This window comes from Sceloporus occidentalis, unplaced genomic scaffold (assembly GCF_023333645.1).
Source record: "Sceloporus occidentalis isolate IW3139 unplaced genomic scaffold, rSceOcc1.0.p SCAF_68, whole genome shotgun sequence".
In the NCBI taxonomy this organism is placed as follows: domain Eukaryota; kingdom Metazoa; phylum Chordata; class Lepidosauria; order Squamata; family Phrynosomatidae; genus Sceloporus; species Sceloporus occidentalis.
The window spans coordinates 1,576,335-1,590,545 of NW_028317048.1; positions in this window are offsets into that span (position 1 = coordinate 1,576,335).

A 14,211-nucleotide genomic window follows, 5' to 3' on the forward strand; every position below is an offset into this window, starting at 1 on the left:
GTAGTGACTTTTTCTTATTTGATTGTATTTTGTAGCAACTAAAAACATTTCTTGACTGTAGACTATGTGTTTTCATATTTGCATCTTTTTATAGATTCAGCCATAAAGGATTTTGGTATCTCTGGAAAAACAAACATGAACTGAATATCCAAATTGCTGAAGGTACATAATGTGTTATTTTGAACAATTCCATTGGGGTGTGTGGCAGGAGGGACAAGGTTGGCCCTGGAAGTGAGCAGGACAGGAGACGTGGCCACCTGCCTGTCTTACCCCAACAACCACAATGGAGGTCTACAGTACAGACCTCCATTGATTTTTTTCACTTCCTTTGGTCAGTCAAAAAAAAGATCAGGGGATCTCCCAAACCGGCTTACTCTCTCCATTGTACACAAAAGCGGGACAGTGGGACAGCTACCTGGCACAGTGGACGAGGATCGTGATTATCTACCGAAAAACCATCACTGTTTGAAGGTATGCAGTCCTGGGGAAAGCACTAAGACTGGAACATTCCATTGATTGCTATGGTGAACCAGAACTGTTTTTCATACATCCCTACGTAGAAGCACTTTCATTGGAAAGGCCTACACGTGAAGAATAGTCTTCAATCTAGAAATATGATATGTATATATAGACTTTTCCAATTTTTCATGCATATTAAAAATCACAGATGTCCAGGTGGTGAGTTTTTGAATACACATCAAAATGGTTTAACGTGTTATTTCTAACATAAAGATTACAAAAAATTGTTGGGAGGATCGCCACAAATTGAAGCAAGTTTGCAAAAGCACATATGTTTGGACTGAATGAGTCTAATTATGGGATACAGACAATAATAAGAAAATGTTTAATGTGTCTGAAAAATTGCAGAGTAAAACCTTTCTACAATAATAAGTTCCATTAGACAGCATGTAATTAAAAATTATCTTTCCCATCTCCACTTCAATGATAAAGGATAAGTGAACGAGATAGTTTTTCCCTAACCATAAAAAAGAAATGAATTAAGTACGTACATTCTTACTTCTGAAATCATTAGAGAAATTAAGACGTTATTGAAGGAAATGTAGGCTGCTAGCGGGATTATTCTGCCACTATTATATCTTGACTGTTACCTTTTATATTATAGTAATTGTAGTATATTTAATTGTATAATGTATACAGATGATACAATACCGTCTTACGAACATTTTGTATTTTAACAGTTTTAAAAATGAGATAATTGCATTTAGATGAAATTCTAGATAATACCCTGTCTGCACAAAGATATGAAAGCCTTTTAGCTGCTTTTTAGCATTGCCTGCTTTATCCAGAATGAGGCTAATTTGCTACTGTTTGTGCAGATGTTAACCGAGTGAGGAGAAAAAAAGAATATGTTGTCAGCATTATTAAAGAGATTGATGATTGGTCACACTCACTTGAATGCAAGTTCTCTGCCAGACACTATACAACTCATTAGCAGGACCTGAGAGAAGGCAGTATGTCTATATCCGAGTAAAAGCTTCTGAAATAGAAAACCCAGTAGAACTTAAGAAACTGTGTGTCCAGTCACACCCTTGGTGAGCGCTGCTAGCAAAGGCATGTCTTGCTCAAATTGGCTCCCTGGAAGTTTGGATAATCGGTTTCATTCACGTTAAGAATAGCGGAAAAAGGTGATAATTATGTAAGATAAGGGTTGCTTCCATATAAGTTCTAGATTGTTTTAACTGATGTAAAAAGAACGACTTTCTTCTCCCAATTAATATTGCCTGCTAATATGAATAAGGAAAACAGGTTGTTCAGATGTTATAGTCATGGAAAGAGTATTTATTAGGTAGCATCTCTATTCCTCACGTATGGTTTTTTTTCTTGAAAGAGGAGTATATATAGAAAAAAATGTTAGATGTTGACTAAACAGAATGCGTATCATTACTTTAGCTATACCTTTGTGTATATACATCACATATCATAGAAGTGGAATATACTTCATTACTAAGACTGTACTAAAAAGGTAAGACTCAAGCACACTATTTACACCACACAATAGAATCCTTAAATCCCCTCATAGTGTCCCAATTCAGATCCTCTCTCATGTGGCCAGCATTCTAGTCCACCAAGTAAAGCTATCACCGTAAGGTGAGACAAAATCTCTTTCCCTGCATATAAGACATAAACATGTCATGTGTTTTGCTGATCCGGTATCGGCTTTTTGAATAAATATTACAATTTCTATTTTTACTCTGTGTACCTATTGCTATGTGTTTTGATGTTACAAGTTCTTTCTACAATGTTTTGTACAGAACTGGGAAATATCTTGTCTGATATATACATTATAAATAACACTACAGCTTGCATTTCATTCTGGATCATGATTAGTCTAGTCACCATGACAATCCAATTTTCAGGCCAGCTTAAGAGGAATCAAGCTTTTTATCATTTCCGATGTGAAATAATATTGTGCTTAATCCTTTTAGTGTAAGAGAACAATCATCCACTAGAACAGAGTTCATAGGATGTCCCTGTGACACCTGGGGGCATTAATTCTATCACTGTTTAACACTGTATGATAATAATCTGTGGTCTCCACTGAAATAAGAAAAAATATTTTTTTTTTAAACTCCTTTCATTAATTATTATAGGAGAAATTAGAATATATTCAGGTCATTCATTGCTGAAAACACCAACAGTTGGTGTTCCAACCCAGTATCTGAGACTGTATTAGTCAATTTGGTAAAATAAAGAAAGTTTTGTTTAGCACCTGCATTGTTTCATAAATTATCATACTTATATGCAAAGTGGTAAGATTATCAGGAAACATTTTAGGCTTGGCAGTTGTAACAGTTGTATTGTCTGCACAAGGGCGGTGAAGTGAAAATAAAATCAACCAAAAAAGTTTGATATTTTTAGTTTGGTAGTGGTCAGGTTGGAGGGACCTTCTTCTGCCATCAAAATAATGGAATACAATGTGCCTGCACGGCCTTCTTTACCTAATGTATCAGAGTCAATTCAAGTTTTATCATACCCTTTGAATATACAGTATTTACTGTAAGAAGTGTTGTGTAAATTGTTGGGGCTGTAAAAAAGATAATACAATAATTCCTTAGCATTCCTGAGTTATCTAACCTATTGTTTTGTGGGCCTCACATAAGGAAAGGAGTATGGTCTAGCTTTTGACTATTTGTTCTTTACTTCATGTAAAATAATTATTTATGTTACCTGTGTTAGAGATGGGACCTTCCACATCTTTTTCTTAGGGCCCCTAAAATCCTAAAGTTGCCCACAGAGCCAATTAACTATATATGGTGTAGAGTCAATTCATTGTGTACAGTTGTTGAGAGACCTGAACTGGAAAATCCAAGAAAAAGCCTATAATTTAGGAAAGAGTGAGGATGGTCAGGAATGATCCAGTAGCCAAAAACAGTCCAAGACTAATAGGAATAAACACAGTTACTGGCAGGGTCTATGTTTCACTAGCGCTCAGTGCTAAATGTGATAATTTGGACAATTATGCCATGCAGAGGTGTATCTACAGTATTTGGCACCTCCCCTACATAAATATAATGTTTGCAAGACATGCTGTTTTATCCCAGCGGTTTCAGGACTTCTTCCCTGGTTATTTCTTGTGGGGTTTTCATGAAGGAGACACACAATGACACTCTCCAGAGTCCAGCTAGCAACCAGTGCACCTGAAGGACATGCTGAGCTAGCATATTACCCAGGGCGCTCAACACTCTGCATAGACTTGGCACACAGACAGAGCTCAGCACTCCACAGTGGACCTGATAGTCTGCAGTGCAGTCACAGGTCTAGAGGTTGCCGCTTCATGGCTGGAAGTCAGGGGCATAACTAGACACCCCAAGGCTCTGGTGCTAAAATGGCCCTCCACCTCACCAGCTTGTTTTTGCCACCTTTGTCACCAAACATCTTGTCAGTGCCACCAAGCAGCTCCTCTGTGCAATATTAGCCACCAAGCAGCCTTCCAGTTCCCTAAACATCCCACCTGTGACATCTTTGACCAACTTTGGGACAAAGATGGCACTGACAAGATGTTTGGCAAAGATGGCACAGACAGGCTGTTTAAGGTCAAACAGCTTATCAGGGCCATCTTTACCCCACAACAGCTTGTCAGTGCCCCCAAACAGCTATCCTGGTCTGCACATTTGAACCACACCGACTATGACTCATGATTACATGATCTTTGCAAATGAAAAATAGGTCATAATCCAGATAATAATGTCTAATCTGTAGCTGGCAACTAGGACCCGTGGCATGTTACCTGATGATTCAGAATTTGAAGGCATATTAAAACCATTTGGCCCACTTAATCTGCCCATTTTTCCTGCTCTGAAAAGCAATTGATTCTGTCACAGCCCACCTTTTATTGTGAATTGATTGTGCTATATGTAACCAATAATACAAATTAAAAAAATCTACAATATTCACATAACTTGATTAATTACCCACTGAAGAAAGACATACGTAAATTCTTAATTATCTTCTTTAAAGACTAATTTATCCTACATGAAAATTATGCCAGCAAATAGCAAAAAAAATTAAATAGTTAAGAAGAATGTTTTTGTTAAGATTCTTACTTTCATTTGAAATTCCAACATATTTTTGATTGCTTGTTAAGTGACACATAGATAGCAAGCAAAATAAAATATTAAATATTTTGACACGGGATATGTATTTGCATTTTATTTTACATAACCCTAATTTTTCAAAGGTGTTAGAACTGTATTTTGAGAGATGCTTAAGGAGTGCTTCAGTTGTTACTGAGCTTTCCTTCCAAGACTGAAAAAATAAGCATGTGCTTCCCTTTCCTTCAACGTCACATATTGCTGTCACGTTTTACTGCACACATCTTGAGCGTTTGATTCAGTCTTTCCTGTTCTAACGGACAACAAAAGTAACAGACTTCAAGAAACTGCCCTATTTAGAAAGAACTTGCAAAATATTTGCTTTTTAAGTGTTGACCTCAGAAATAAAAATAGCTAATAGCATCCTGATATGACTAATCGTACTAAAGTCGCTATTGGTGTCTGTTCAATAAAGTGGAAACATCATTTTTTATAGTTAGGGTTGGAAACTACTTCACATTGCTGAAAAGTTTACCCAATTGGCAGACAGAAATACAATTTTTTATGTGTTTAGAATTTCCAACAATCCAAGTCTTCTATGTAAACAAGTAAAATATCAAAATGCTAAAATATTTCTGTTGCTAATGTTCACATAGTGGATTTGAATGTATTAAGTTGGTAAAAATACTTTTAGCCTATCTTTATGGGTAACCAGATGTCCCTATTTTCAGGGGATAGTATCCTTGTAACAATTTGTACTTGAACCTAAAGGTACATTTTTCTCTTTGAGTGTTAAAAATCCCAACAATGCATATTTAAATGTGTTTTCAATTTACAAAACTGATCAGTTACGGTAAAATTACAGGTTTTTTTAAAAAAAAAGCAAATGCAAATGTTTCTTCACAAGGAGGATAACCATTTCCATAAATACCTTTCTGCTACATAAAATTATGGAAAATATGTAATAATTAAAATTTAAAAGCAGCAAGTTTTTAAGGATGTTGACTCTGCAGTTGTTCCTTTGTACACGTGGGTTTTTGTGCAAAACAATATTTGCACCAGAAGCAGATTACTATATTAAATCATAGTAGATCTCTCTTGATAAATTTTACAACGACAACTAGGAGTACTTGGTCCCCAAAGGAATGGAGTCTCTAATGAGGAGTGCTCACTACTTTCCATAGCACACCAGATAGCCGCAGAAGCAGTGACACTGGACGTGGTGGACCGAAGCAGGGTGGAAACTTAGCTGATCCAAACCCAGCAGGCATGATGCCTGGCAGACATTGATGCCAGTTTGGAGGATAGTAGAACAGTAGCTGGAAAAGGCAGACAAGTACAGACTACAGTGGATGAAACCATCAACACTGAACATGCTAGTCCCGATTAAACTCAAGCTACTCAACAGGCTCAGAAGAGAGTACTGGGACCACTAGAAAACAGGAGGTGGCTGCAGGACTGGAAGCAGGAGTCAGAAACCTCTGGCACTGGCAAACTAGGTAGTTAACTCCACAGAAAATAAAACAGTATATAAGTGAAAGAATCACCAACCAATATTAATTCTTCCCAATAGTGGCACAACTGCAACCCACAAATGACCCTCTCCAATGTCCAATTCAAGCTCCAATAGTAAACACAGTGGGGTGCTTATGCAAACAAATGACAAAAAATAAAGCACAAAATAACACCTTATAATGTAGTTAATTTAGACCTGTTGGATATATATAATATTACATTGCATAGGATATCAATAAAAACAGGTTCTATACTTCCAAATTCTATAAAAATTAAAAAAAAACTGATTCCAATGGTACAGTATCACAGTGAACAGCAGCAAAGAGGAATAAAGATCATGCTTTATATGAGGTTCCAGTGAGGTGGATTCCAGACAGATATGAAATGCTTCCATTCGCAGGTTTAAGGTGGTCAGTTGATGATATAGAAGATATCGCACTAAACAATGCTCTACAAGTCTACTGGAATAAAGTGCACTTTTGTACATATTAAAGTGCTTGGTTAATATAGAACCCCTTGTAAATTGCTACAACGACTAAAGTGCTGGAGATATACAATACTATAAAGTACAAAAACGCAAAAAACAAAGCTGTACCCACTTGATGATCCTTTTATTTATCTACAAATAGTAACTGCAATATTTAAATAAATAGGTAAAAACACAGCTAAAGTCTGCAACAATAAAAAGTCCTCTTATCATCAACTTATTTTGCCAATATCTCGGCTTCCTCAGATGGTAAAAATGCAGCAAGTAGGAACAGTCAGAATAGCCAAAGTAGCAGATGAACAGTAGCAACACAGATTTGTAGTCAGAGCTATCCAGAGGGTAGCAGGGTTCAATCAAAGCTGCGGACAAAAAAGCCAATAATCAAGACAAGAGTATAATCTACAGTGTAGCAATCCAATAGAGGTGTATCAGTGTGGCACAAGTAAGGTCCCTGTGGAGGCTGCGCTACTTAGGCACAGTGCTCTATACTGTATATGGGTAGGTTACAAGTGATATATCCCCAAATGAATGTGTAATTGTGTGTGCTTGTGAGCATGAATGTGTAATTGTGCATGTGTGTGAGCATGGATGTGTACGTGGGGTGAGGTGTAGTGTGTTTTAGTGAGAATGAGTAAGTGTGTGTAATTTGTGATAGTTGAGTAAGTGTGTTTACATATGTTGTATGTTGGAAGGGGGAGCAAAGGTCAAAGAAGGCACAGACAAGTTGTTTGGGGGCAATGATGGCACAGTCTAGGGGTCCCGGGGGCAATTTTAGCACCAGGGTCCTGTGGTTTCTAGTTACGCCCCTGTCCACGTTTTTAATCACTGTATTAGTATGTGATAATCACTTAGTGGAATGTCTTTGTGGATCACAAAACAATGAATTTGTTTCCTAGACACAAACATTTCTACGTGTTGTGTCACTCCATTTGAGTATAGTGGAAAATTGGTATTTTTTTCAGACAGGAAACCAGTTTCTGAGTCAGAGTAAAAGTTGGCTCGATCTGTTGCTCTTTTTATGGTTTTTTGCTAATTAGCTGATAATGATCTGACTAATCTCACAAAGGATTCAAGCTGTGGAGACCATTCACTAAAATCTCTGTATCAAAACAACTGGAACAATTCATGGAAAAGATAAGTAGCTCTCCAGCTGCTATCTAAAATGAATTTATTTTATTTAAACATTATATTTATAGTATATGTTTATTATTTAAAGGGTAGGTGTCACTTTGATTTTCCAAAGTTTACTACCTTTTTAAAGCCTATTTTAAATTTTTGCCATTTCTCAACCCATTGAGGCCAGTGCTATGAAAATAAGAACAAGAAAATACTTTTTGGGGGAAGGGAAGACATAAAATGAAGCAAGTGGCTAAGGAGATTTGGAATGCATTAATTCTTGGCTGCAAAGCAGTTAAAGAGCAGCAACATGACCCTTTTCTCAATTTTTGGTGTATAATTATAGTTGAGCATGTATGAACTATTACTTTCTTGTATTGTAAATTTTTCATCACAGCTGATCTTTTCAAAGTAGTACACAGATTAGAACATGCATCAATATAATTGGCAACGTTTCTTAATTTAGGATGACTTCCATTGATGATTGTAGTTAAAGGTTCAACCTCAATATGAAATTATATTATAGATCAATATGTATAGATTAGTTCTTGTATGATGTATGACATTGTTAACAGGGGAAGGTTGGCATCTTCTAGCCAAAGGGGCTAGCTAAAACCAAGTTTCCCTCCAGTAACTAGCATATGCACTCGCTTACACACATGTAATCACTCTCACACAGTGCACCACTATTTGTTTATATACTAAACCTTATTAACCGACTTTAGTTTTAGGTTATCATTTTGGTTTTGGTGTTTCCCCTTCTATTGGCCAGGTGGAGCTGGACAAAAGTACATTGTTCTTCCTGTGGGAGTTACTATGAATAATGAACAATTACTTTTTAACCTTTGCCGAATTAGCCATCTGAGCATACAGACATTCTACACAAATTGAGAGTCTTTCTTGCCATTATTGGCTAGTTGGCCACAATATCATCAGTAGCCTGTGATCACACAGATTTTACCAGCAAATGCCAGTGTTTACACCCAAGGGCACATCTATTTCAAACATAAAATATGTGATTTGAAGCCATACTTTACATCAAAATACCTATGTAGTTCCCACGTAAAGTATGTGGAAGAATATTCATATGTTGTAGCCTAACTACCAGGAGTTCTAATGGTGGAGTAAGTTGTTCCACCAATCATACTCTGCTGCTGGGACATGTGAGCTGCTGTACCAATCAAGGGGCAGCAAGAATATGTTGAGGAGTGAATCCTGTGTCCAGTGCCAGTTGACCACTACTAAAGAAAAAGGGAAGCTGTTGGCATACTGCTGATAAAGGCCACCCCCCCCCGTGACAAAGTGGAAGATATTGGTAGGCCACACATTTTCACTGTCCTGCAGGCAGGGACACCACACCTGATCACCTATAGATACTTGTACTGTGTACTTAAAGGGGTAGTGCTATCATACCCAACCTAAAGACCCCCCAACTAGGACTCTCACCCATCCCGGTTTCACAGGGAAAGTCCTGAAATGAAGAGGTGAGTCCCGGACTTACCCCTTTTATGCCCTGGAAACCAGTGGGTGGGTGATGGTGGCAAGGTTTAGCAGGGTCACATAATGTCGGCTTTTAAGTGGCTCCTGTGGTTTTAACAGATGCAAAATGTGTTTATATGTGTCTTAGAATTGCAAGCATTGACATTTTCAGACTTTGTCAGATTTGTTTTTTTTATATTGATGGAGCTTAAATGTTTTTTGGCATTTTCCAGAAATTACTAAGTGGACATTCTCACAGTAGGTGGGTTACAGGCTAAATAATGAAGCAGTGCTATGTACCAACCCATTAATATTTTGAAGTGTTTATTTCATTATTACAATGTTAATATTCTAATATTATAATGAAAATATGAGTGTTTAAACACCAAAAACATGCTTTTGTTGCAGGTGTTTAAGTTCCTTTATGGGTGCAAATTATTGATAAATGTTAATTTAAGCTTATTGTATCGTACCACAACAACAAAACTGCCAAAAAGCCATCTAATTTGGTATGATAGAAATTAAAGTAATTATCTTGTGTATTAATTTCTGTCAATGTGTCACATAAGCTTGCAGTATTTAGCATGAATTATGAGCATTTGCTTCACTTATCTCTGATATGTGAGATTTTGTTGAAATGAAGAGCTGTTATGTGCTTTCAGGGCTGATAGAATGAGTGATATTATATATATATATTGTGAACTGTTTTATTTTGCTTTGAGGAAAGTGGTAATATGGCCTGTTTAACTGATAGACAGCTTTTTAAAAGCGGTGTATTAAATCTAGAAAATAAAAGCTGTTACAAACGTTACATGAATTTGTTGTTTTGAAAGTGGAAGGCAGAACAAGAAGAGGTGGAGAGCAGGAGGGGGAGAAGAAGAGGAGCTGCAGGAAAGGAGACAATGACATAGGAAATGTAGGAAGACTGATGTGAATGAAGTTATACTGTACCACTGTCAATGCCTTGCTCAGTAAGTTATGCTGTACCACAATCAGTGTCTGTCTCAGCATATAGTGATGGGAGTTATAGTGAATGAACATCAGTGCCTCGCTCAGTGTAAAGTGATGGGAGTTATGGTGTAACACTGTCAATGTCTGCCTCAATATATAGCCATGGATGTTATGCTGTAATAGTTGGTGAGTTCATGACTTTTTATTGCTTGGGGTCCTGGATCTCAGTCCGCCCCCAAATGCTGCTTTCTAAAGCAGTGGTCCTCAAACATCTCACAATTGTGAACCTCTTTAAAGACATTGTACCCCAAAAACTGCTGGCATATGCTATGATGTATAGTGTGTAATTTGCAGTAGTCAAAAACATAAAAAAACATGAAATAAAGATTAAATAGAATTCAAAACCTATAATTATAGTTAACGACTGGTTAGTCCTGCTCCTATTTTCTGTCTGTGCACACCCACTTGCACTTAGTTTCTCTAAGAACACATAGTGTTTATCACAAACTTTGGAACATTCCCAAAATAATTTTTAGGATCTGGAAAAGTTTCATGAACCTTTCATTGACTAAGTATAACTCCCTTCTACCATGTGTCTTCAAATATTAACCCTTCAATCACAAAAAATATATAGGATTGGTTTATAATGACAATATTAATAATGGCCCATATATAAACCATGTCTGTGATTAAATAAACACATACTGAATTTACTCACTGATATTTCAGTAGGGATTTTAGATTTGATATATGCACCCACTGGCATACGGTAAAACTGTAAAATTAGAACGAGAGCATTGTCGCATTTACCCTTAGACCCTTAAATTAAAATAGAAACGCAGAATTTGACAAAAGATAAGAAACATTCGGCATATCTAGTCTGTCCATTTTTTGTGGCTCAGATCTTAATTAGTTCATGGTCTTCTCTTAGACTCAGGATAGCTTTATGCCTATCCCATGCTCATTTAAATGTCATCACTTTTATTAGGCTCTACTTATCCTAATGGGAGGTTGATCCATTTATCTGTTGCTCAGTAAAGTAAAACCTACTTACATTACATCTTAAAATAAATAAACCCTGAATTTTTTTTTTAAATATGTCTTACAACAATTTAAAGAAAAATCTGGTCTTGTCTAGTAGAACTTCCTCACCGAAACTAATGTATAAGGACCATCCTGTGTCAATGTGTAGCCCGAATTGCCCCCACAAATATTTTAGAAAACTCTTGACATATTTACCCTCAATTTAGTTTAAAGTGTTAAAGTGAGTAAGGGTAGCAATATTCGGTAATTAAATGATTACATATTAATCATGCTATATAATATATAATACAAAGGCGGTTTCATTATTATTGTTATTATTATTATTATTATTATTATTATTATTATTATTTCTATAGCTGTAGAAAACAGCATCCGAATAGCTCAACAATTTTTATCAACAGAACAGTGACAAGCTAATTAACGATCCTTCTTGCCAAGAGTTTGACACGTTAAGAAATCTAGGTCAAAGGTCCGAAAACTGACATTTTATTACAGAAAAAAATCATTAATTAAAATAGTGACTGTCAAATAAGTGACAGGTTAAAAATGGAGAATGTAAAAATTATATAAATATATATTTTTATTTGCTTCATAATAGGTCATCTACGTATGCTTAGAAAAAGTCTCATACCATTAACATCTCAATAAGTATCACACTGTCCTTTGGGAGACTAATGAGGCTGACTTGTGTCACCTCACAATCTTTGTGCCATCTTTAAAACCGAAGGAAACCTTTCTCCCCCAGGCATTCCTTTGCTATAGATGTCAAGACCATTCAAAACAATTTCTCTCATAATTAGCGCTTAAAATAATATATTTATGTTTGTGCTATCAGATAAAGTATGGAATAAACATTTAAATGAACAAGATTTACCAAAAAATAAGAAAATTTTAGCATACAGATAATTAAACCGGTAGTTTTTATTTTGGTAAATAATGAAATTTTATCAGGTGTAGTGTTTTTTCTATTTACGATGATTGTTTTCTGTTCAATATGCATCTTTAGTCTCATTATCATTAATTCAAATTTATAAGTGTTAGTGTCCATTTTTAATCAACTAACTTTGTGTTTCAACATTCAAAATATTGTCCGAACATCTTGTTTATGTTTGGGACTGGACCACCAGATTTTTGTATACTTGCCTTTTTCAAGTTGATAGATATTTCAAGGATAACAAATTGGATTGCCAAACAAATAAAAAACAAACATAAATATTACTTAATATAAATAGTGATAGGATAAACATTTTAATTTGAATTAAAAAGAATGACCAATTATTTCCCAAAATTATACAATTATGCTAATACAAATTAAAAGAAATACTCATATTTACTAATGGAGACTTGTATGTATAAATCATGTGTATTTCACGGCTAGATTATGGTAAAACATTTGCTTACAGAGATCTTTGGGAAGAAACTAAAACTGAATGACCTCACAAGTAAAAATAGTTAATGCTTGATAATTGCCTCTTTTAGTCCACTTAATATATCCACACACAGGTGACAAAATACAAAAAGATAATAATGTGATTCACAAAGGGATTACACATGTGGAACCTGAATCCTGTGGGAGACAAAGAGAGAAATTATGAACCTAATTATTGATACATAAACAAAAGGCAAATATATGTATTTTAAATAATTTAACTAAATTGGTTTATAAATATTTTAAATGGTTTTTTTTTAGATTCCAATGAATATAGAAGAGATTAAATAACAGATTAAATAAAAATATGTGGTTTGTGCAAATACAGGTGAAGAGGCTTTTGTTGGAGTAGAAATCACATAATTACATCAGGTAGGGGACTGTCTGGCACTGAAAAACCTGCTCTCTGGGAAATTGAGCCAGATTTGAAGTGATTAATTATGCTTCTATGGTGTCACTAATTTATATCTATTTAAAGCACAATTTGCAGGACCATGCTGCCTCAAAGCCTTTCTATACCGTGTGACCCTGGGCAATACTGTTCTCTGCGCAGAACTAATGCACTGGCAAGATAAATCTCAGTATATAGCACAAAATAGGGAAAGACTATTTGGATTTATAAAATGGTGTTTGTGGAATGTTTTATGAACAGCTCTCTCTCGCGTTTTCATTTTACTTCTTGTTCTTTGTATTTGTGGCGAACAACTTGTAGTTGGCCTTCAGAATCTATGGAGTAGTAAAGTAGTTTCAGGCCCTTTGGAGTCTTGAGGTCTATCAGTGGTGACTCTGTGTTTCTATTAAGAACATTATATCCAGATTGTAGGCATCATAGTTAATAGGTCGTGGTTTGCAGTTGCTTCTGGCAGTCTATGAAATCTGAGCTTTTGCAAAAAAATAAATAAATAATATCCTAAACTTTCCTGGTTTATCTGAAAATAGACCTTTAGGGTCCTGAATGTGTAATTTTCAACTTTGGTCTAATAAGTGGTATCAGCTTGAACTAAAGACTCTGTACTCTCTTGGACCAAAAATGGCTATATCAGTGTTTCTTGGAAACTAAGATGGGAGTGTTAATACTGATGTTCTGCAATTACAATCCATACAATCATGCTGGATCTATGGGAAATATAGTTAGATGGCAGGTAAGAACAGAATCTGTTCTACTAGATACTTGAAGCCCCTTGATTAGCGTAGGATTATGTGTCAGAAGGTACTCTGTACAAAAAGCTAAAATAAACATTAATAAAATTATAATAGGCAAACTGGAAAATAACTTTCATTTGCTTTAATTTGATGCATCAACCAAAAATAATACAGGTAATTACAAGCGAGGATGAAAGAAGTACTGTAACCAGAATCCTGAGCATTGTCCACCCAACATGAATGATTGAAACCAAACAAATAGGTCTGGGGTTTCAAACATTAACAAGAGCAGCTGAAGAGTTCTCAGCCACAACAATCTGTTTTGTCGTTGCATATGCATCATTCTATGGTTGCCTGGTACTCCTGTTTTTATATCTTTCGTCCTGGTGATGGATTCATTTAGAATCAGTGCCAGCAAAGCAGGAGCTCAGGTGTTGGAAAAAAATGGCAGCTGGCTAAAGCTGACTTAACAGCAATTAAATGTACAAATCTTT